This window comes from Chionomys nivalis, chromosome 1 (assembly GCF_950005125.1).
Source record: "Chionomys nivalis chromosome 1, mChiNiv1.1, whole genome shotgun sequence".
NCBI classification, from domain to species: Eukaryota; Metazoa; Chordata; class Mammalia; order Rodentia; family Cricetidae; genus Chionomys; species Chionomys nivalis.
This window is the reverse complement of record NC_080086.1, coordinates 58,979,947-59,001,652: the sequence shown is the minus strand read 5'-3', so window position 1 is coordinate 59,001,652 and position 21,706 is coordinate 58,979,947. Positions and strand designations below refer to the sequence as shown.

General features: G+C 41.3%; 1 protein-coding gene across 4 annotated transcripts in view; it reads left to right on the top strand.

Moving 5' to 3' along the window:
* Nucleotides 1-514: 514 nt before the first annotated feature.
* Nr2c2 (nuclear receptor subfamily 2 group C member 2) overlaps nt 515-21,706 on the top strand; it is a 78,194-nt gene continuing 57,002 nt past the window's right edge. Inside the window, exons 1-2 of one of the 4 annotated variants that reach the window (XM_057755820.1) lie at nt 523-651; nt 13,189-13,272. The gene's annotated coding sequence lies outside the window, so the exon portion shown is untranslated. Of the gene's footprint in view, nt 652-1,337; nt 1,725-13,188; nt 13,273-21,706 lie in introns of those variants that run through there. The other 3 variants (XM_057755859.1, XM_057755742.1, XM_057755923.1) reach the window with 3 other exon arrangements.

Sequence of the window (21,706 nt, the reverse complement as noted above, 5' to 3'; positions counted from 1 at the left end):
AGCTATTTTAAAAAACCGGGCCCGGGGCGTCAACACACTTGCCTGGTCCCGCCAGAAGCTGGGGCATCCCGGGAGCTTTAAAACACAAAATCTCCCGTCCACCCGATGCCGGTACCGGGAGCTCGGTGCCCTCCCCGGAAACTGCCCGCTCGGCACCTCCCGGCTCGGCGCCAGTCGTGGGCCGTTTCTTCAGTCGGCGAACCGGGCCTGCGACACCTGCCCGGCCCAGGCCCGCGGCCCTCAGCTCCGGCGGCAGCCGCGGCGTTCCGGTGCACGCGCGCGCTCAGCCAATCGCGTGCTCGCCCGCCCCCCGCCGCCGCGGTGAGGCTGGCGCCGGGAAGAGGAAGAGGAACATTCGCCCTCCTCCTCCCAGCGCGCGGGCGGCGGCGGCAGCGGCACCGGGGTCACGAACTCTGACCTTTCACTGACAAAAACAATAACAAAGCGCGGTCCCTCCGCGACCCCGGCGGCGCCAGGGCCCTGCCCGCCGCCCCGCTCCGCACCGGCCCGCCGCGGCGTCCCGGCCGCCCGAGCCCCCCCAGGCTCCTGCCCTCTGGCGCCCGCCCGGCTCCGCGTCTTGCCCTCCGTGCCGGGGGCGCCCGCCGCAGACACGGGACCTGCTCCGCGACTGTTGTGGCGCCAGAGCCTGAGGTAAGAGCAAGCCCGCGGGGCAGGGCCGCAGCGCGGCGGAGGGCGGGCCTGCGCCGCCATGGAGGCCGCGGAGGCCGAACGCGGCCTTTTACCTTTGCCACGGGGCGGTAGCGGCGGCGGCGGCGGGCGCTTTGCATAGTGGGCCGGGCCGCGCCCTCCCCTCCCCTCTCTTCCACTCCCCTCCCCGCCCGCAGCCGAGCCCTGAGAGCCGCTGGCCTGACCGGGCCGGCCGCGCGCCGCGGGGGCGGAGGGGGGGAAATGTCCGCGGCCCCGCCTCACGCCTGGCCCTCCGCCAGCGCCGCCATCTTGTCCCCGCGGCGCCGGCCGGCCGGGTTCCCCTCGGCGCGCGCGCCTGGCCTGTCCCGCCGCCTTCTTCCTGTGCTTCCCCGCTCCTCACCCCGGCGCTCCCCGCCTGCCGTTGGCTGCCACCCTGGCCCAACCGCCGTTTTTTCCTGACTGGGAGGGTGGAGTGCAAGGGAGGGAGGCGTGGGCAGGGCACGACCTCCTGAGTGACGGCCGGGCTGGCCAATCGCCCCCCGACGGGAGGGTCGCGGCCCGCGGCGCCGCCCCGGGGCTGTGCTGGTTGGTCCGGGCGGGAGAGGGAGGTCCCCGGGGGCCGCCGGTGAGGGGCGTGAGGCCGGGAGGGCCAGCCTCGCGGGGGAAGGCGGTGGGGGCTCGGGCCGGGGATCCGATGACGCCTTTTGAACCTGTGGCGCGGCCCGGAGGGAAGAGCTCGTCGGCACGCGGAGGCTCTTCGGGGTTCGCGCTGGCCTCCCGCTTCTGCACGGAGTCCCTCTCGCGGGCTCGGTTTCAGTCAGAGAAATCGGGACGCCAGGCGCTTTTGCCAAGCCGCGCCTCTCTCCTCAGCATTGTTTGAGGGCCTGTTCTCAGAAAATGGAGTCCAGGCTCCTCTTCGAGCCACAAAGTCATTTGCAAATGGTGGTGTTAGCTGTTTTTTCTTTTTATTGTGGTGCTGGGGCCGGCTCTACCATTGAGTAACATCCATCCCTAGCTCTAAAAATGGTGTTGTGGAAAAAATACGATATGGAACCGACCGGAGTGGAAAACTTGAGGTGATTCTCTTCCCCTTCGTTCCTTCAACACAGACGCACTTAGTTTTTGGCGCTGGGGATCCATCCGGATTTTCAGCTGGTCACGGAGCCATTGGCTCCCAGAGGGTTGGATGCTGGCGGGGGAGGGGAGGTTGCGAAGGCTCAGAGGGTAGTCAGTTCCACGGGAGAAACTGGATAATGTGCTGAAGGAGTCGAGAGGGCATTAGTTTAGCCTGGAGGACCGGGAAGGCGGCCTTCTCTGGGAATCGAGTTCAGGAAAAGAGCAGGGTTCCAGAGAGCGGGCTTGAACATGGGAAGGGAAGGCTTTGGACGTGAACGCCTGGCTTGGAGGGAGAGCCTCAGAAAAAACACTTTACTTCCAGATTTAAAGCCTTTGTCAGCTTTTTATGCCCCTTTGAAGCTGTCAGGTATCAGCTGAACTCCACTAATGCTCTAGCGCTAGGCCGGAGTACGAAGATGACTGAGCCATGAATCCCTAACTATGTGCCCCTTAGCCCATACACGTGAATTCTTTTCTTTCTAACTCTGGATGCACACAAAGTAGAAGTTAACCATAGTGATTAATAGCTCAGTTTACTAAGCAGTATGATTTGGGGCAAGTTACTTAACTGTTTGAGCCTCAGTATTCTCATCTGTACAATAATAGAACCCTCCCTCCAGAATTGAGGGCTAAATGAGTTTATGTAAATAGTTTATAGTGCCTTGTGTATAGCATATACTGAATATAAAACATTATGAAACAGTAATCCTTTCAGGACATTGGCATGTGTAGGAAGGAGCAAAAGCACTGGATTGAAGCACTGGGATTTGACTCCTGTTTTCCGATAGTTGTTTAGTATCCAATACAAAAGTTTATTTAGGAAACTTTGGACCCAGTAGTAATAACAAAAATATGGCGTGCTTTTAATTTGCAAGTTACAGTAGTGGTAGAAGCCCTACTGATACTTGTCGTGGTTTTCTTAGCCTGGGGCCGCATAGTTCTCTGTGCTCTTGACACACTCGCCCACTATCTTCTTTGATGAGGTGGCTTACAGGCTATCTTCTCCAGGCCTTTCACCCTGATATCAAATGCCTGTCCCTCATATTCCTTCCCCAGCCCTAGTCATGCAGATCTACGCCAGAGCATGCCTTTCTGGGGATATCCTTCTTGGTTCCCAATGCCGTTCTAGGACAGATTCTTTATATTGTGTTCTTTTCCTTTATAGCTTTTATCTCACTTTGCAATTACTACCTTATGTGATTGCTTGATTAATGTCTAGCATCACAAGTACAGTATTAGCTTTAGGCAGCAGAATTATTTTGCAAATCATTATGCATCTAATACTTAATGCCTGACACTTTTTGACGAGTAAATTGTTAATTGATGATACTGCTGATAGCTAAGTGCTGCATGTTTAATTGGTGCCTTTTTAGGAATGGTTATTTGGCAGCTGGGATAGCACAAACAACAATAAAGTGTCTGATCTACTTTGAAGGGGATTTGAATTGGACATTCTTTTTACATTTTTATTTTTCCCAGAGATAAAATTGATTGATGACATGAAGTTATTGGAAACCCCATTTTAATTGTTTACCAAAGTGAAAAGCAAATTTTACAAACTATGTCAGGCTTCCATTGGAAAATTTGATAATTGATAACTAAAATATTTGTATATAATATAGTAGGAAGGGCTAGCTAGCATGCAAGAAGACTCAAATTCCATTCCTAACACTGTATAAACCTGTTGTAGTGGTGTATATCTGTAACCCCAGCATTGGGGAGGTGCAGGCAGAATCAGAAGTTCAGTGGCATCCTTGGCTACACAGAGAGTTTGAGGCCAGCCTGGGCTATATAAGATCCTATGCCCCACCCCCCAAAAAAAGTACAAATATTTGAAATAAAACAACGTGTCTTTTTTAAATAATATTAACAGTCACAGTTTTAATTCTTTGGATGTTTCAAGAAACCGTTTAAGTTAAGCTAAGCAAACACTACCAAAAAAAGAGATTGTGGTAGGCTGTCCCAAAGTGACTTGCAACCCAGTTCATTCTGCATTGTGAATTTTAAGCTTTTCCTGAATATTTATGGGTTGATAGAATATTCATGGAGTAAGGTGACCTCTTTTTCCCCTCCCAAAGCATGGTGACTTTTCCTTTTGGACTTTCTGTTTCCAAAAGCTGGAGATGTCAAAATCACAATGCAGTTGATACTGTAATATCAAATATTTTGAGGATGCAGACCCTTGCTTTATGTACACGTGTGAGAAAGGTTTCTGATATAGCAAGATCAGCCCATTTGAAGTTTAACCACTAAGGGGCATTTTAATAAGAGACACAGCTACCTAATATGCAGCTGCCATTTTCCCCCATTTACTTGGTATCTAACACCTTGTCAGCCTGTAGTCATTCATACCTTAAAGAAGACCCAGCCAGGTGTGGTGATGTCCCAGGACTGATTCCCACACATAAAAGGCAGAGGCAGGCGTATCTCTGAATTCTAGGCTAGCCTGCTCTACATAGTTTCAGGCCAGCTAGGGCTGCATAATGAGAGCTCTGTATTGAAGTTTGTGGTAAGGCTGTGTCTATAGTTTCTTCACTTAGAAGAGTAATTCTAGGAATTTTGAGGGTTTTTTTGTTTTTGGGTTTTTTTTTTGTTTAATTCTGTTGTTTTGAGATTGTTGTTATACCTTGGCCCTTAGTGATCCTCCTGAGCTGCTGGGACTATAGGCAGGTTTTGTGTGGGGAAATTTTTAATCTTGTCTTCAAGGAGCCAAGTGACCTGGTGTGATAGAAGGAGTTTGGGCTGTGGCATCCAGAAACTTGATAAATAGCCTTTTTGAGGTTTATATATTTGTACACTGGGAGAAAGGGAGCCAGCACTAAGATGGGAGAGAGTTGGGTGAGGAGTTGCCCCAATGAAGGCAGACAAGAAAGGTGAGCCCGTGGTGAGGAGCTGGCCTGTGTCTTGTTTGAGTGGCTCCACATATGAAAATTATCTTTGGGTATTTGTCTTGGAGTTCTCCTATGTGCCATTTGCTCCAGAGGTTGTTTTAAGGATCAGAGTGAAGACCAATATGGTTTCAATAAATCTGTGAAGGGACCATCTGTGAAGGAGTGAGAAGTGAATGAGGGGACTGGAGCCAGTCTGGGCCATATAATTGAGTTCCAGGCCTGCAACCCTGTTTTGAAAAACAGTGGGAATTGGTGTTGAAGCTCATTGAAAGCAGCCTCATATCTGATATAAATTCCTTCCATTTTAGTGTCTTGCTTTATCGCTGATTTCCTATTTATTTAGAGACTCTGGGCTGGTCTGAAACTCTCAGATCTACTTGTCTCTGCCTCTCCAGTGCTGTGATCAAAGGCGTGTGTCATTATATCCCAGCTGACTGTTTTCTTCTGTGTGTGATCATCATCTGAAATTCATATTCCTGTTCCACATGATAGGATTTTTTTTTTTTTTTTTCTGAGACAGGTTTCTCAGTAGCTATGGAAGGAGTCCTGGAACTTGCTCAGCAGAACAGGCTGGCCTCAAACTTAGAGACCCGCCTGCCCCTGCCTTCCAAGTGCTGAGATTAAAGGCATGTGCTATCACCGCCTGGCAGTATAGGATTTTTTTTTTTTTTAAAGAATTATGGCCGGGCGGTGGTGGCGCACGCCTTTAATCCCAGCACTTGGGAGGCAGAGGCAGGCGGATCTCTGAGTTCGAGGCCAGCCTGGTCTACAAGAGCTAGTTCCAGGACAGGAACCAAAAGCTACGGAGAAACCCTGTCTTGAAAATCCAAAAAAAAAAATAAATAAATAAAAAAAGAATTATGTATACAGTGTCTTGCCTGCACATACACCTGAAGGCCAGAAGTAAGTGAAAATAAATAAAAGGGCTTGGGAGTGAATGTCAGTGGTAGAATTTGTACTTAGTGTTATGCCTAAGTCCCCTGAAGGCCAGCAAGGAAAGAACCTTTATTTTAATCAAGTTTGCAAACTTGGTCTCTCTGCATGTCCAATGTATTGGAATAACTGGAGAGCCCCCGGGCTCAATTAGAGTTGGGTTTTTATAGTAGTAAAGGTGGGGTGAGGGGTCGCCAAGGTTCAGGACCCCTGATTGGCTGACATTTGTCTAGGGGTGTCCTGGTGAATGTGTGCTGGCAGGTGTCTCTATCTACAGAGCTTGGAATGCTAGGCATTTCCTTTGAATGGTCTGCTCTTGGGTGGGGGTCGGGTTATCTTAGCTTGTGGTTCTTTCCTGCTATCAGGTATTGCTTCAGGGTACACCACAGAGGCTCAGGCCTCTTATTAAATTTATTGAGGACCAGAGTTCTACTCTGGCAGGTGATAATGGTTGGAAATAAAGAATTTCCTTTGGGTGACCTGTCTATACTTAGCTTATCATGGCTGGCCCCCACATTCAGCACGTATGAAGACCTGAGCATACAGTCTCTAGCACCACAAATAAAAAGGTAAGGTCTGATGGGCATGGTAGCTTACACCATTGATTCCAGCAGAGACAAGAGGATAATTGAGTTAGAGACAAGCTAGGACAAGATCTGTTACCATAAGGCATGAGTAAACACTGCTCATAAGAGCTCCAGACTAGAAACAAGGTGAGAACTCAAAAGCTGTAAATGAGTGGCTTGTGGTATAGTCATATGTTAGATTCCTAGTCAGTAAAGAAAATGGACTGAATCCTCATGGTTTTCACAAAACAGTGATGAACAAGAGAAGTCAGACCTAAAGTATATTACATATAGTTCAAAAGCAAGCAAAAATCTTCCTTGATAATAGATTGATAATAGGTATGAGGAGAACAAAGGAAAAGTTAGTGACAACAGGGGAGGTGCATCAGAGACTTCAGGCTACTGGTACTTTTGTTTTCTGGTGTGATCATGTGTTCTGTTAGTAGACTGCCATCACAATGTTTACAGCTTGAACACTTCTGTATTTGTATGTTGTAGTTCAGTAAAATTTTTATTTAAAAGTGTTAAAAATAAAACCCTGTTTTACTTTTTATCTTCACAGTTTCTGCTCAGTGTAGATACTGTGTAGCTAAAATATTAAAAGTATGTTTGAATTCCTAAGAAATTGTGGTAGAGCTGGATCATGAATTCCTGATGGCAGTAATGAATTGTGTCACATTTAGGAATTGGTAGTTCTTTATATTCGTTATTAAATGTTCTAGCCTGTGAATGAAAGAGATTGGTTACTATTTCTGGTTTACAGTCAGCGCTCTTAACAGCTGAGCCATCTCTTCAGCCCCTCCCCTTTGTGTCTTTCAGATGTTCGTTAGATATTTTTTTAGTTAGGGTCTTATAACCTTATGCTTGCTGATCTTGAAGCCAGTATGTATGTAGATCAAGCTACCTTCAGACTTAGAGATCTACCTGCCTCTGCCTCCTGGGTACTGGGTTCAAAGGCATGCACACTATGCCTGGCCCTGATTTGTTTTTAATTATTTGAGATTATACCCTTATTCAGCCCTTTCATTTTGCCCAACTTGCAGTTTAACAGTGTGAATTACAGTTGCCTCTTGACTTTTGTATAATGTACTTATAGTTCAATCTCAGGTAGATCTTAAGGTATGTTTCACAGCTTTAGTTTCTGCTGCCAGTTTTTTTTTTTTTTTTTTTTTTTTTTTGAGAAGGTGAAAGTAGCACCTTCAAACAAACAGTAGCTGCAACATACTGAGAATTCTAGGTCCAATATAAACATTTTACCTAGTCTTGACAGTCTGATGTGGTCAGTATTAGATCATCTTAGTGTCTGAGCTTCAGAACCAGGGGAGATTTGCTCAGGACAGTAGGCACTTTGACTGTTGTGAAGTTCTGCATCAGGCATGCAGTGCATAAGCATGAGTGATCTGAATCACTTGTTCATGGAAGGAAAGATAGGATCCTAGACTCCTGTTACCGAAGGCAGTTTTTGTGTTTCTGAGTGGTATAGCTATACTTCCTTGGCCGCTGAGAGAGACCAGGTGTTCTCCATCGAGAGCCTGGTTCACTGTGTTAGGATCAGTAAGCCTGCTTAACTGAAGACAGGGTTTCATCAGCTGTCAGTCTTTTGTGAGTCTGGAAGAGTTTGTGTTCTTGTTACCCTCTGGTCTGCACCAGTTTTTACTAATTGTGCCCTGCTGTCAATCATGTGCTGTCCTGGATAAACTCATTGGTTTAAATTAAATTTAAGGATTTACCTTCACTGTTGTGGATTCCTCACTGGCCCCTGTCTGTAATACTCCTTTTTATGTCACCTCTACCCTGCTATCATAAAAGAATTTCTTTTGTTGAGGGTCAGATATGCTCATGTTAAAACTATTGGTGGTTTCCTTAGCATCCAGTGTCAGCCTCTGACCTCTCACATAGTTTTTGGCATATTGTTTGCTGTCCCTCAAATACCCTATTCTATGTCAGACCTTCTAGTTTCTTTTCTTTTCTATTTTTTTTTTTTTTTTTTTTTTTTTTTTGGTTTTTCGAGACAGGTTTCTCTGATTTTGGAGCCTGTCCTGGAACTAGCTCTGTAGACCAGGCTGGTCTTGAACTCACAGAGATCCCCCTGTCTCTGCCTCCCAAATGCTGGGATTAAAGTCGTGCGCCACCACCGCCTGGCTGGCGACCTTCTAGTTTCTTAGGAACAAAACTGTCTGCTTAGAATATTCTCCACTACCCCTTTCTTTGATAAATTTCTATTTTTCAAATCCTAGCTTAAATATACCTTTAAGATTTTTAATTTTGTATTTGTGCAGAGAAGGAGAGCAGGCACATAGAGGACAACTTGAGGGAGTTGATTCTTTCGTTTTACCATGTAGATCCTGGGAATCTAACTCAGGTTGTCAGGCTTGAGGGCAAGGCCGCTTTTACTCACTGAGGCCTCTCAGTTATCCTTCTTTTAAGATCTTCATGTTAGTTCCTCCAGCAGAAGGAGTTACTTGTTTCTTGGGACACTAACCATAGCCTTTAAATTGTATCAGATTCATCAAGGACAAGGACTCCCTTGTTTTGTTAATTCTCAACCTTCAGCTCATTGTCTGGTCATAGCAAATGCTTAATAAGGGTTGTTGGGACTAGTTGGAACTTTACATGTTTTTACTTGCAGTGCTGTGTCTTTATAACTTTTCTGACAATTAGTTGGGTTTTCTTCTCTCAGCATAGCTCTGGGTACAGTCTGAGATTAGCTAGCAATCTTTATGTTTCTCTATCACCAGAACTAGCTGTGTTCTGTCCACAATGCATATTAATACAACAACAGCTGTTGGTTACTATTGGTCTTGCTAAGCTTACCTCCACAAGCCAAGAAGGCTTTCCTTAAAAGCTGTTTTTCTTTTTGGTGATTGGGATTAAACCCAAGGCCTTTCGTGTGCTAAGTAGGCTTCTATTGCTGAACCACACCTCGAGGTCTTCCAGGTCCTAAAAGCCTGTCTGTAATAATAGGTTTTAGTGTTCGTGTTTGTTGTTTCTAGATTTCAGTTATGAAGTTAGTGACTACAAGTTTTCAAACTACCACTGTTCTTTGAAGCTTGTCGTTTTTGGAAGGGAGATGTCCTCTAATTGAAAATTGGTGCTCCATATTTTGCTCCAAAGGTTCTGACCTTCCTCTCCCCGTATGACTTTTGTATCTGTGGGCTGTCCTGTGGTTGAATCATGGTGAGAGACTCTTGTCCACATTATCTTTATTTCAGGAGCACTGAGTTAAAGGCACCCCCACAGTCCTGCTTTCTGACATCACTTGAGATTTTATTTTGATTTCTTTTTGCATTGTGTTATCCTACAAAAAGAAGTTTCCATTTGTTTTGGTTTATGACAACATTTTCTAACATGGTTAAATCAGAACCACTTTTGACACTCCCCTCCCCCTGTCTGTTCTAGTTGGATATAAATCTCTCAGTTGGCATTGTGGTTGTCTGCAGTTTCTCTGCTCTTTCTCTCACCATCTCTGCTTGTCTTTTCAGGAGGCATACATTCCTCCTTTTTCATTTTTATTTAGCAGTTGATGGCTGAAGCTGCTTGGGAGGTAGAAAACCAACATTGAGATCAAGAATTATGGGAATTCAAGAGATGGTTCAGGAAGTGGACAAGACCTGTAAAGGTGTGACAGTGAAATAATGGTGGAAATAAATAGAAAGATAAATAGCCAGCAGTGGAATAGAGAGCCTGCCATTATATCCACACTCAGAAGGAAACTTGAGTTACAGCAGGCTTGGCGTTACAGTTCAGTAATGAAAAGAATACATTGTTCAGTGCATGGTGCTGGCAAATTGATGTCTGTGCCTCACTTACCAAACTCAACCAATGGGAAGATCAAGAGGCTAAAAATGTAAGTGACAGCTGGGCGTGGTGGTGCATGCCTTTAATCCCAGCACGCGGCCAGCCTGGTCTACAAAGTGAGTTCCAGGATAGCCAACAATACACAGAGAAACCCTGTCTTGAAAAACCAAACCAAACAAAAACAACAACAACGAGACAATTGCTGTTAATATTACTTTTGGGAGCTGCAGAAATGACTCAGTGGTTAAGAATACTGTCTGCTCGTCCAGACCCGGGTTCAATTCCCAGCACCCACATGGCAGCTTACACCTGTCTCTAACTCCCAGTTCCAGGACTTCTGACACTGTTACACAGACATACACACAGGCAAAACACCAATGAACATAAAATAAAAATATATATTTAAAAATAAAATCTATTTAAAAATGTGAGTAATAGTACTCTTTAGTATTTATGATAAAAATACTTAATATGGTATTTATAGCCCTAGGGTGGGATAGAATGTCCTTAAAACATAAAAATGTAGGTTGGCAGGATGGTGTAGGATAGGTGCTTGCAAGCTCGGTGATCTGAGTTCAGTCTTTAGAACCCTTGTAAAGGCAGAAAGGATCAACTGCAAATTGTCCTCTAACCTCCACATGTGCACCATCACATACACATGCTCCCCTCATTGTATGCTAATATGTGAAAAATTAATATAAACTGCTCAAATATTGACCCATTCAGCATTAGTATCATACCTCTGTTCATCATGACATGTTAAAGAAAGTAAACAGAAAATGGGAGATGTTTACAAATGAATACATTTACACAATCAAATAGTATCCAGAATGATTAACTTTGTCAAGCCTAACAGGCATACTCTTTTCTGACTTAATATTTACAGATACTGGTTATTAGAATTATTTTGAGACTCGTAACTCTAAAGTTGTTTGACCCAACAGATTTAAAGTGATTAAAGCTAGGGGTGCAATTTGGTGATAGCATGTTTAAGGCTATAAATTTGGTCTTCAACAATATAAATCAAAAGCAAAAAGAAGCCATAAAATGAACTATTACAGTAAGTTTCTGGGTTGCTAAGCATGAAATTCAGACAATTGTCTATAGGAAACCCCCATAAAAAGATGGGCCTTTTAAAGAATTTTCTGATGTTTCTATAATATTCAGTAATAAATCTCTAACAATATTTTGCATATTCAGAGTCACTTATTTTTTACTCAAAGTACAGTTAGCAGCAGAAACACTGATAATGTTTCAGAGTTATAAAATGAGTGGCTTTCTGTCTGGATCTTAGTCCTTGCTATACGTTAACCAACTGGCTATAATTTACTCTGAGTTATTTTCAGTACAAGTCTAAACTTCACACATGTAGATGTTTGTCTAAGTTAGAACCAAATCATAGCAAGACCTAAAACAACACAAAAACCAAAGTGTTCCCCTTTGCATCTTGAGTTTTTTCCCTCTAGAAACAAAAGTTTTACCTACTTATTAAAAAAATAAACAGGCTGGTAATGTAGCTTACTGGTAGAACATATGCTTATCATGTGTGATGGGCTCTAGATTTGATCCCACATACCCTGAAAGGAAACAGAGTAAAAAGAAGGAAGGACTAAAGTATTACCGCACAGTTCATACCTGGCCTTATGTGAGGCGTGAAATCACTGATTATCTGTGACCTGACGTTATGTTCCTGTTGATGCAGTACCTGTGCTTACAGGATTATGTCTTTTATGTTGTCAGCCACAGTTTCATGCTTCATTCACGACTCATCGCTTAGGCAATAAAACAATCTGAATGGGAATTATAGTAATAGAAGTAGTTACTTAATAGTGAGTAGAAAAATACAGTGAATAACCACAGTTAAGAAGCTTGGATATCTGTGCCTTATAGTTAGGAATGCTATAAAAAGATACTTTGTGAAACTGCATTCATTGTATAATAGTCCAAGCAAGCAAATGAGCACTGTGTACATCTATGTATATTAAAAGCAGATATATTGTGCAGTAACACTTATGGTTTTTATGTGCAAATCTTTAACATAATTCTGCTAGAGCTTGTTTTCTTGTTCAACCTGGGACCTGCCTAGATGATAATGAATTGTCCCAAATAAACCTGGCTTCTCTGTGGTTCTGAATTTATTGAAAAGCGTGTTTAGGGGATATTCAGGGAGCTGTCTAGTTTGTGACCAGAACAGATGAAGATTCTATTTGATCAGCAGTGGCTGTATTTAAGTGACTCTGACCTAGGAGGCTAGCAGACTTTTTGATCTTTAGATGATCTTCCTCAAGTTTTGTGAAGGATGGCATCAAATGTACTTTTTCTATTAGTGGAAAATTAGGAACTTAATTATTTATAATAACTCTTTTTTTAAAAAAATTATTATGTATACAATATTCTGTCTGTGTGTACTCATTACAGATGGTTGTGAGCCACCATGTGGTTGCTGGGAATTGAACTCAGGACCTTTGGAAGAGCAGGCAATGCTCTTAAACTGAGCCATCTCTCCAGCCCCCTTATAATAACTCATATATTTATGTAGCCAGGTGTAGTGGTGTACTCTTTTAATCCCAGCACTTGGGAGGCAGAGGCAGGTGTGGATCTCTTCGAGTTCAAGGCTAGTCTGGTCTACAGAGAGTTCCAGGCCAGCCAGAATTACACAATGAGAACCTGTTTCAAATATATATTAATAAATTGATGGGCACTTTGTTCTTGTTAACATAGTCTTTGTCTCTCTTTGGTGATTATCATTTGTCTTTCAGCCTGTAAATGAAGTGTGTAAGCTGGGCATGGTTTTGCTTCTTGAATTGCCACTAGTAATAAAGGTTTAGTTGATAACACTCTAACAAGCTAGTACTCTATCTAAAGTTGACCTCACACTTTTCTCGAATAGCCACCTTTTTACTCAGTGTGCTGTGACCAAGAGCTATCCAAAAAGATACGTGTAGTACCCACCTCTGAGAGGTAAACCCAGCAGTCAAAACCAAGATCTGATAGGTAAAGTCCCTCGTTTCTCCATATTTATATCTGCCAAGAGAAATTTCCTAATTGAAATGTTTTTACAAATTTTGGTACACTGATTTTATGGCATATCCAGATATGCTTACCCCGTTGGCTTTGTCTCCTGCAGAAGGCATAGTCCTTGTAAGACAGTATCAAAGATGAATTTTGATGAGTGATAAGTTTCAAGTAGCCTGGTTTTCCACACCTGATAGAAGTTGCTGCATCTTTCCAAACAGGTTCTCTAATGATCTTGCTTCACCATGGCTACAAATATGGAGGGGCTGGTTCAGCACAGAGTGGGGACCCAGCAGGTGGCTGAGGTGAGTGACAGGGGCTAGCACAATAGCTGGCACCCTTGCTTTTGAAAGGGTAGAAATCAGTGTGCTCTGTGGTTTTCAAAATAGTACCGAGGAAGTCAGCATATAATTCATATTCAAAGAAGGATGCTGACACTAAATAAAAATAAAATGGCAAGAGCAGATAGATGTTGATAAGATTTTTCTGCATGGGCAGGGTGGCTATGTACAATAAGGCAACTTGAAAATTTACCTCAGCCCCAAGTCAACAGAATTTGGTTCTTATTATGCACTATTGTGTCTTAGTTTCTTATGTCCTTGTTACTGTGCAGTGTAGACCAGGTTATTTAACCAATTGCTACTGTCTGTAGTACTGAAATACGAGGGTACTCACCAGACCCAGATAAGAAGTACCAGTAAGTATAACACTAGATGGCTCTCCAATGACCAACATTTATCAAACTTAGGTAAGTGGAGTGAGGAATTTTGTGGCAGATTCTAGGCAAGTTAACATGAGGTGAAACTTAGACAAAAAGTTGAGGCATGATACACCTTGGTATCTGTGGGCAACAGGAGGTGTAGAAGGTGTAGTCAAGGTCAGTCCTTGAAAAGTGTCCTTGCTCTATTGTCACTTATAGCATACTTGAATATTCAGTAAACCAGGATCTATGCAAGGGTAACTCTGACAATAACCTTTTGAAGTTGGTACTGTTACAATTTACATTTTATAGATGAGAAACCAAGCCTCAAAAACATGTTATTGGCCAAGAGCTTATTGTAGCAGAAGGAGACTCTGACCCTGGTCTTTGTACTTTTGTATACCTCCCTGTTTTATATTACAACCAACCATGTACCCTTCGGAAAAAAAAACCCAAAGATTTGAGTTTTTGAATTACATTTCTGAAGCAAAGACAAATGTACCAAAGAAAAGACATTCAAAAGAAAAGTTTGAATGAGTCTATGTGTGTTTTGCTTGAATGTATGTCTGTGCACCGTGTGTGTACAGTACCTGCAAAGGTCAGAAGAGGGCATTGGATCCCCGGGAACTAGAGTAAAGATGGTTGTGAGCTGCCATGTGGGTGTTAGGAATTGAACCCCAGTTTACTGGAAGAGCAGCCAGTGCTTTTAACCACTGAGCTATTTCTCTGGCCTCTAGAAATATATATATTTAAATGAATTATTTATATTTTATGTGCATTGGTGTTTTGTCTATATGTATGTCTGCATGTGAGGGTGTCAGATCTCCTGGAACAGGAGTTACAGATAGTTGTGAGCTGCCATGTGGGTGCTGGGGATTGAACCCAGGTCCTCTGGAAGAGCAGCCAGTGCTCTCTTAACTGCTAAGCCATTTCTCCAGCCCATAGAAATATATTTTAAAAGAAATAGCAGAACTGTCAACATATTGAGGCTTAAATGTTTATATTTGTTACTTTAATTTGTGATAGGAATAATTACTTTGATAATAATTGTTACTTTTTCAAGTATTCAGGATCATTTTACATTTAATAAGGATTTCCCATTGAGGCTGATTTGATATGTATGTACATTGCCCTAAAAGGCCACCATGAATTCTTTAGGGGAAGAAATTAACATTAGTATCAATTCCATGGCTATATTCATGGATCTGTACATATATGCTAGCTAAAGTTTACTCCTAGGTACCACTCCTAGCCTCATAGTCACTCTTTGATCTGTGGAGAAAGTCTAAATCTTAACAACCTTCATTGCTCTTTTATCATCAGGGCTTTTATCTTCATTGCAGAAAACTTACTGTTTCTGTGTAAGGGAATGTTTTAAAATAGAGCTCTCCCATCTCTGAAACAGCAGTCAGCACTAGTAAGGACATATCCTAAAAGGGAAGAAAGCAATGTCAGATATCTTAAGTCTTGGATTGTCCAGCTTTTATGAATAAATTTGATTTCTCTGCCCTCTTAGGTACTAGACACATAAGTTCTCATGTTCTTTCCAAAGAAGTACATATATATCATGTGAATTTAGGCCAACATTACTATAGACTTGCAGCACCAAACATAGTAAGCTCACGAACCTCACCCTGTCCTTACCCCTAAATTTGCTATCTTTATTTACCTTCTGTTTATAAAAATGTCTTCATCCTGTTAGTTCTTAACTTAATTAAATGTAGACAATATCTTTTTCTTTAAGAACTTTTTTCTTTGGGATAAAATATACAGATCTTTTTTTAAAAAAACATTTATTTATTTATTATGTATACAGTGTTCTCGGTATTCTGTCAACATGTATCTCTGCAGGCCAGAATTGGGCACCAGATCTCATAACAGATGGTTGTGGGCCACCATGTGGTTGCTGGGAATTAAACTCAGGACCTCTGGAAGAGCAGCCAGTGCTCTTAACCTCTGAGCCATCTCTCCAGCCCCAAATATACAGATCTTTTTTTTTTTTTTTTAAAGATTTATTTATTTATTAAGTATACAACATTCTGCCTTGATGTATGCCCGCGCACCAGAGGAGGGCGCCAGATCTCAGTACAGATGATTGTGAGCCACCATGTGGTTGCTGGGAATTGAACTCAGGACCTCTGGAAGAGCAGCCAGTGCTCTTAACCTCTGAGCCATCTCTCCAGCCCAAATATACAGATCTTAAGAGTCTCATTGTAACCATTTTTATTGCTGTAAAATAGACACTTAAGTTGCGAAGCAGAAGTCCATCTCAGTGACACTAAGTATTCACTTGATGTATATACACTACTTTCTAGAACTTTGTTATTATCTATCCCAAGTAGAAACTCTGTTCCTGTTAAATACTTAAACTCCCCCCACCACATTCCCCACTTATGTTCCTAATAACCACTGTTCTGTTTCTGTGAATTTGATTACTCTAGATAGCTCATATTAATAGAATTATGGAATCATCATTTTGTGTCTAACTTACTTGAGTGAGCATAATGCCCATAAGATTGCTCTATGTTGTCACACGTCATGACTTCTTTCCTTTTTAGGGCCGAATAATACGGGGTTGAAGCTGTATACCATGTTTTGTTTGTTCATCCACTGATAGACATTTGGGTTTCTTTCTCTTTCACCTCTTTACTACTGGAGTGTGGCCTGCTTCCAGTTCTGTTTGGATAGATATCTAGGAGTGAAATTGCTGGACCATGTGATGATTCTGTGCTTCAGATTTTAGAGACTACCTTTACTGTTTTCCGTGCTGAACACACCTTTTTCATTTCTAACTGGAGCATACAAGTATTACCTTCATGTCCTCCGTAGCTCTTGTTTTGTGTTTTGACAAATGCCATTCTAATAAATGATGATGTGGTATCTGTGATTTTCATTTGTGCTTCCCTAACAATTAGTGACATCCAGCAGCACTTCATGTGTTTATTGATCATATATATGTTGTCTTTGGATAAATAAATACCTATTCAATCTCTTTGTTCATTAACTTTTTTTGATTATTAAACTTACTGTATATTTGCTTTGCAAATATGACTCCTTTTCTGTGGCTTGCTTTTTTATTCTCTCAGTAATGTTCTTTAAAGATTTATTTTTGTGTATGGGTGTGTGCCCCCAGAGGCTCTGAAGCTAGAGCTACAATTGGTTGTGAACCACCTGAGTAATGCTCTGTTAAACTTTGTTCATTAATTTAGTGCCCATCAACCCACCTTTTTCATTCTTCTTTCTTTCTTTACCTATTCTCACCAAAAGTTTATTTTTGATGAATTCTAATTTTTTCATTTGATTCCTTGATTTATTGCAAAATCCAATGTCATGAAGGCTTTTCTATGATTTTAAGGCATGAACTTGGCAGCATTCTTTTTTGTTTTCTTTTCTCTTTTTTTAATTGATATTTATTGAGCTCTACATTTTTCTCTGCTTCCCTCCCTGGCTCTCCCCTCCCCCCTTCAACCCTCCCTCAAGGTTCCCATGCTCCCAATTTACTCAGGAAATCTTGTCTTTTTCTACTTTCTACTTCCCATGTAGATTAGATCTATGTAAGTCTCTCTTAGTGTCCTCACTGTTGTCTAAGTTCTCTGGATTGTGGTGTGTAGGCTGGCTTTCTTTTTGTATGTATTGTTCTTAACACAACTTTCTGAAACATTGCCCTTTCCCCTATTGAATGACTTGGCATCCTTGTCAAGAAACATTTGACTGACTTTGCTGTTCAAGTCTTGTATTCCATAGTAACCTGAACTTGACTTGATCTTTGTACTTACATTTTATTTGCTTCTGTGTTGGTAAATTAGATTAACTTTGAGTTTTTCTTAAGTCTGGTATTAGTATTGCTAGCCTCATAATGAGATGAGAGAATGGTCCTTCGGTTTTTATCCTTTGATAGTTTATATGAAATTGGAATTGGTACTCCTATAATACTCATAGAATTTGCCTGTAAAACTCTTGAAGTTTGGAAGGATTTTTTTTAACTACCCTTTAAAAAAAGTAATTTGTTTATTCTACTTAAGCTTTAAGATTTATCAGCACATGTATATGATAAATAATGCTTATACCCACTATCCCACCCTCCTTATCCTTGTGCTAGATAGTTTTGATGTCAACTTGATAAAAAACAGAGTTATTTTGGAAGCGGGAACCTTGGTTGCGAAAATGCCCCTACCAGATTGGCCTGTGGTCAAGCCTGTGGGGCATTTTCTTGACGATTATGTGAAGAAACCTAGATTACTGTGGGGTACCAACCCTGGATAGGTGATCCTGGGTGCTATAAGAAAACAGGCTGAGCAAGCCAGTAAGAAGTTCCTTCATAGCCTCTACTTTAGTTCCTGCCTTCAATTCCTACCCTGACTTCCCTCAGTGATGGACTATTACCTGGAAGTGTAAGATAAAATAAACTCTGTCTTCCCCAGTTTGATTTTGGTCAGGGTACTTATCACAGAAATAGAAACCTTAATGAGACATTCCCCTCTTCCTCTAGAGCCACTATGTGGTCATGGTGTGACAAATCTTTTGGCACTTGGGTAACTTGTCAGTGGCTACACCACTGAAAACAGTGACTTCCACCCCTAGCACCCATCCCCTGCCGGTGTCTCTCTGGGAGAAGGGCCAGGGAGGGACCCATGAACACCTCCTTACCCTTTTCCTGTACAGGTAACTACAGCTGCTATGAGTTTATAAGTACAGTGTCAATCTTAGAAGACAATTTTCCACAGCTTTCTCTCACTCTCTGCCTCTTCCTCAGTGTAACCCTGAGCCTTGAAAGGAGCAATATAGATGTTCTCTTGAGGATGGAACACTCAACAGTCACTCATTCTTAGCATCTTGACCAGCCATAGGTCTGCATTAATCATTATTCACTATAGAAACAAGCATTTGACCAAGCCAGTCACAATCTATAAATATAGACCTAAATATTTAGGATGCAGTTTGAGTCCTAAATTGTTTTCCAAAATGTTTGTCATTTTATATTCCTGTCAGCAGTGTAGGAGACTTTGAGTTGTTGCGAACTCTTGTTATAGTCACTATTTGCAATCTGAACTTTGTGACAGATGTGTAGTAGCAAATGTGTACCATCTGTGCAATCTGACAATTGATGCTGAGCATCTTTTCTTGTGATTTCTTGCCATCATAGATTATCTTTGATGATGTGTTTGTTCAAGTCTTTTGCCCATTTTTTGAGTTGCTCTCTTACTGCATTTTAAGAGTTTTTTTTCTTGTTGTTACTGGTTTTTTGTCTGTTGATGGTTTGTTTTTGAGACAGAGTTCAGTATGTAGCCCTGACTAGCCTCAAACTTAAGATCTACCCTCCTCTACCTTCTGGGTCTGGTATTAAAGCATAATGCATAGCCTGGATTATGTGTTCTTCATCAAAAAATGAAATTTGGAGATACCTTCTCTTAATCTTGTGTGTGTGCTTGTGCTTGAATATGTATGTACACTTGCTGCAGCACAAGGACAACCCATGGGAGTCAGTTCTCTCCACCAGGTAAGTCCTAGTGTGTGAGCTGAGGTCTGTTTTGGCAGCAAGTACCTTTTCCTTCTGATCAACATTCCAGCCGTCTTATCTTTTAATTTTCTTGACAAATCTTTTAAAGAACAAAAGTTTCTGTTTTAATGACACTTAATTTATTGATTTATTTTTTATATTTTTGGTTTATATCTAATATTTTTATTTACCCCAAGGTCACAGGTTTTATAGTTCTAGGGTTTCCATTAGTGATCTTTACATTTTAACCTTAGTTAAAATACAATCAGTATCTGATGTATCTGGGATCACTTCTTTAACATTTTAGCTTGGTAGTTAACTTGTAGCCTTCCCTATACACAAGGATGCACATATAATTTAAGTGTTCTGTCACAGAATTACACCTCAAGCCCCCAAAACAAAGTTCTTAAGTTTAACATAAGCATATGCTCCATTGATCATTAGGATCAATCAGTTAACTTGATGTTGGATTTAGTGGCCTCAAATACAGATATACTGGTTCTTCTTGCTAGACTGTAGTGTTGTGTAGGTTGGATCTGTATTTGTCCACTCCATTGTGATACATATTTAAATTGTTTTTAATTTTTTCAGATGTTTGTGGTGCTTTAAAGAACATCTTTGTATGTTTCAGTGGATTCACATGTGGGAGTATTTCTATAGACTAAAAATAAAATTGCTAAATCAAGAGCTATGAGAGTCAAGTTGGGTCTTCCAAGCTTTTATTCTTAATGATTATTAAAAAATAATTATATAGCTTTATATTCAAGAAGAGGATAGACCAGAAGTTAGCTCAGATTTAGTATATAATTCATTGAATATAAATTGTGATTCATTTTATTTCCTTCAAATCTAGTGCCCTCTTTATATATTGGCATTTTTTACATCCTTTTATTATCCCAAAATGATATTAATAGAAATATAGTCATTTGTGTCCTAATGATATATTGTAACTATATTCAGGAGAAATAAAAAGAAAACAATCTATTTCAATGCATGTTTCATGTTAGTGCTCAGGCCTACTTACCGTGGCTGATAGGATGAGAGAGATCAACTGGTTGTACATCTTTAAATAAGCTGTGACCTAAGAGCAATAAACAAATGAAATACATACTGTGAATCTTTGATAAAACTGATGTTAGAAAAAGTAAGACTATAGTAGAGATATGAGAGAGGAGTTGACTAGTGGTCTTGTTTCTCAGAAGGGAGTAAATGAGGAAGCATGGCATCCTTGCATGAGAGTTATAGCTTATGTAGAAATTTGCCAAAATAATACCTGTGCTGTATCTTGACACAAAGAAATGCTGCTTTTTCATGGAGAGTACCAGCTGTCTTGAATTTTCACTGCATTTGAGGTCTGTGTTTATTCCTTTAAAAAGATTTGGGCAAGTATACCCTTTTACTTGTCATTAGAAATAGTGAATTAGAAAATAAAACCATTTTGTTGACAAAAATATCAGAAATGGAACATTTGTTGCTGAATGAGGATATCTTCCTTGGTCCTAGGTTAGCAGTGAACTTGATTTCTTCCAAGAAATAAGTACATGAATGCTGTACATTTTAAAATACATCACACTTTGTACTTAACTACTTGATTTAATCCTTTGAATGAAACAAGGTGGTATTAAGCTCAGTATTACAAGTAAGCATAGACTTAGAATAATCAAAGAATGGGCCCAAAGCTACCTGCATAGGAATCATGTTACTTAGTTTGTATAGTTTCGGTAAAAACTAAGCTGTTTACCAGGATGGTTCTGTACAGCTTTGTAGGTGAAGAAACAGCCTAGTTTTTAAAAATCTTCAGTAGCAATTCTTTAATAGTCAAGAGGACTATTATATACTTCTATATATTAAATACTTCTATACCTTAATAATAACAGTTTTCTTGTTCCCTTGATGGGCTACAAGATAAGCTCTTTTTTAAAAAATAAGGAAAATATGAAGAATGCCTATTTAGATTTGTTAAAAATAAGATCATTTGTACTACCAAACTTTAGCAATATCTAGTTTTGGAGGGTAAACTTCATTAGAAGTTTTTTAATTATAAGAACATCAGAGAGGATGGGCAGTGGTGGTGCACACTTTAATTCCAGCACTTGGGAGGCAGGGGCAGGCAGATCTCTGTGAATTCGAGATCGGCCTGGTCTATAAGAGTAAGTTCCAGAGCATCTAGGACTGCTGCACAGAGAAACCCTGTCTTGAAAAACAAAACGAAGAAAAGAAGGGAGGGAGGGAGGGAGGGAGGCAAGGAGGGAGGGTACCACCTGTATCTCCTTACCCACCTCCTCCACCCCAGTTACACTTGCAGTTTTCTTCTGTGAGTTTATTATCTATAGGCCTAGCCCTTTATCACCTAAAAAGTAAGCTTTAGGAAGATGAAGACTTTTGTTATATTTGCTGTTGTGTTCCCTGAGTCCTATACATTTGTTTGGAGTATAGTGAACACTTAAAATTTTGCTTGTTGGGTTAGGCATAATAGTGTACTTCCAGCTCTTGGGAGGCAGGAGTATCTCTGTAAGTTTGAGGCCATTTTGATCTACATAGT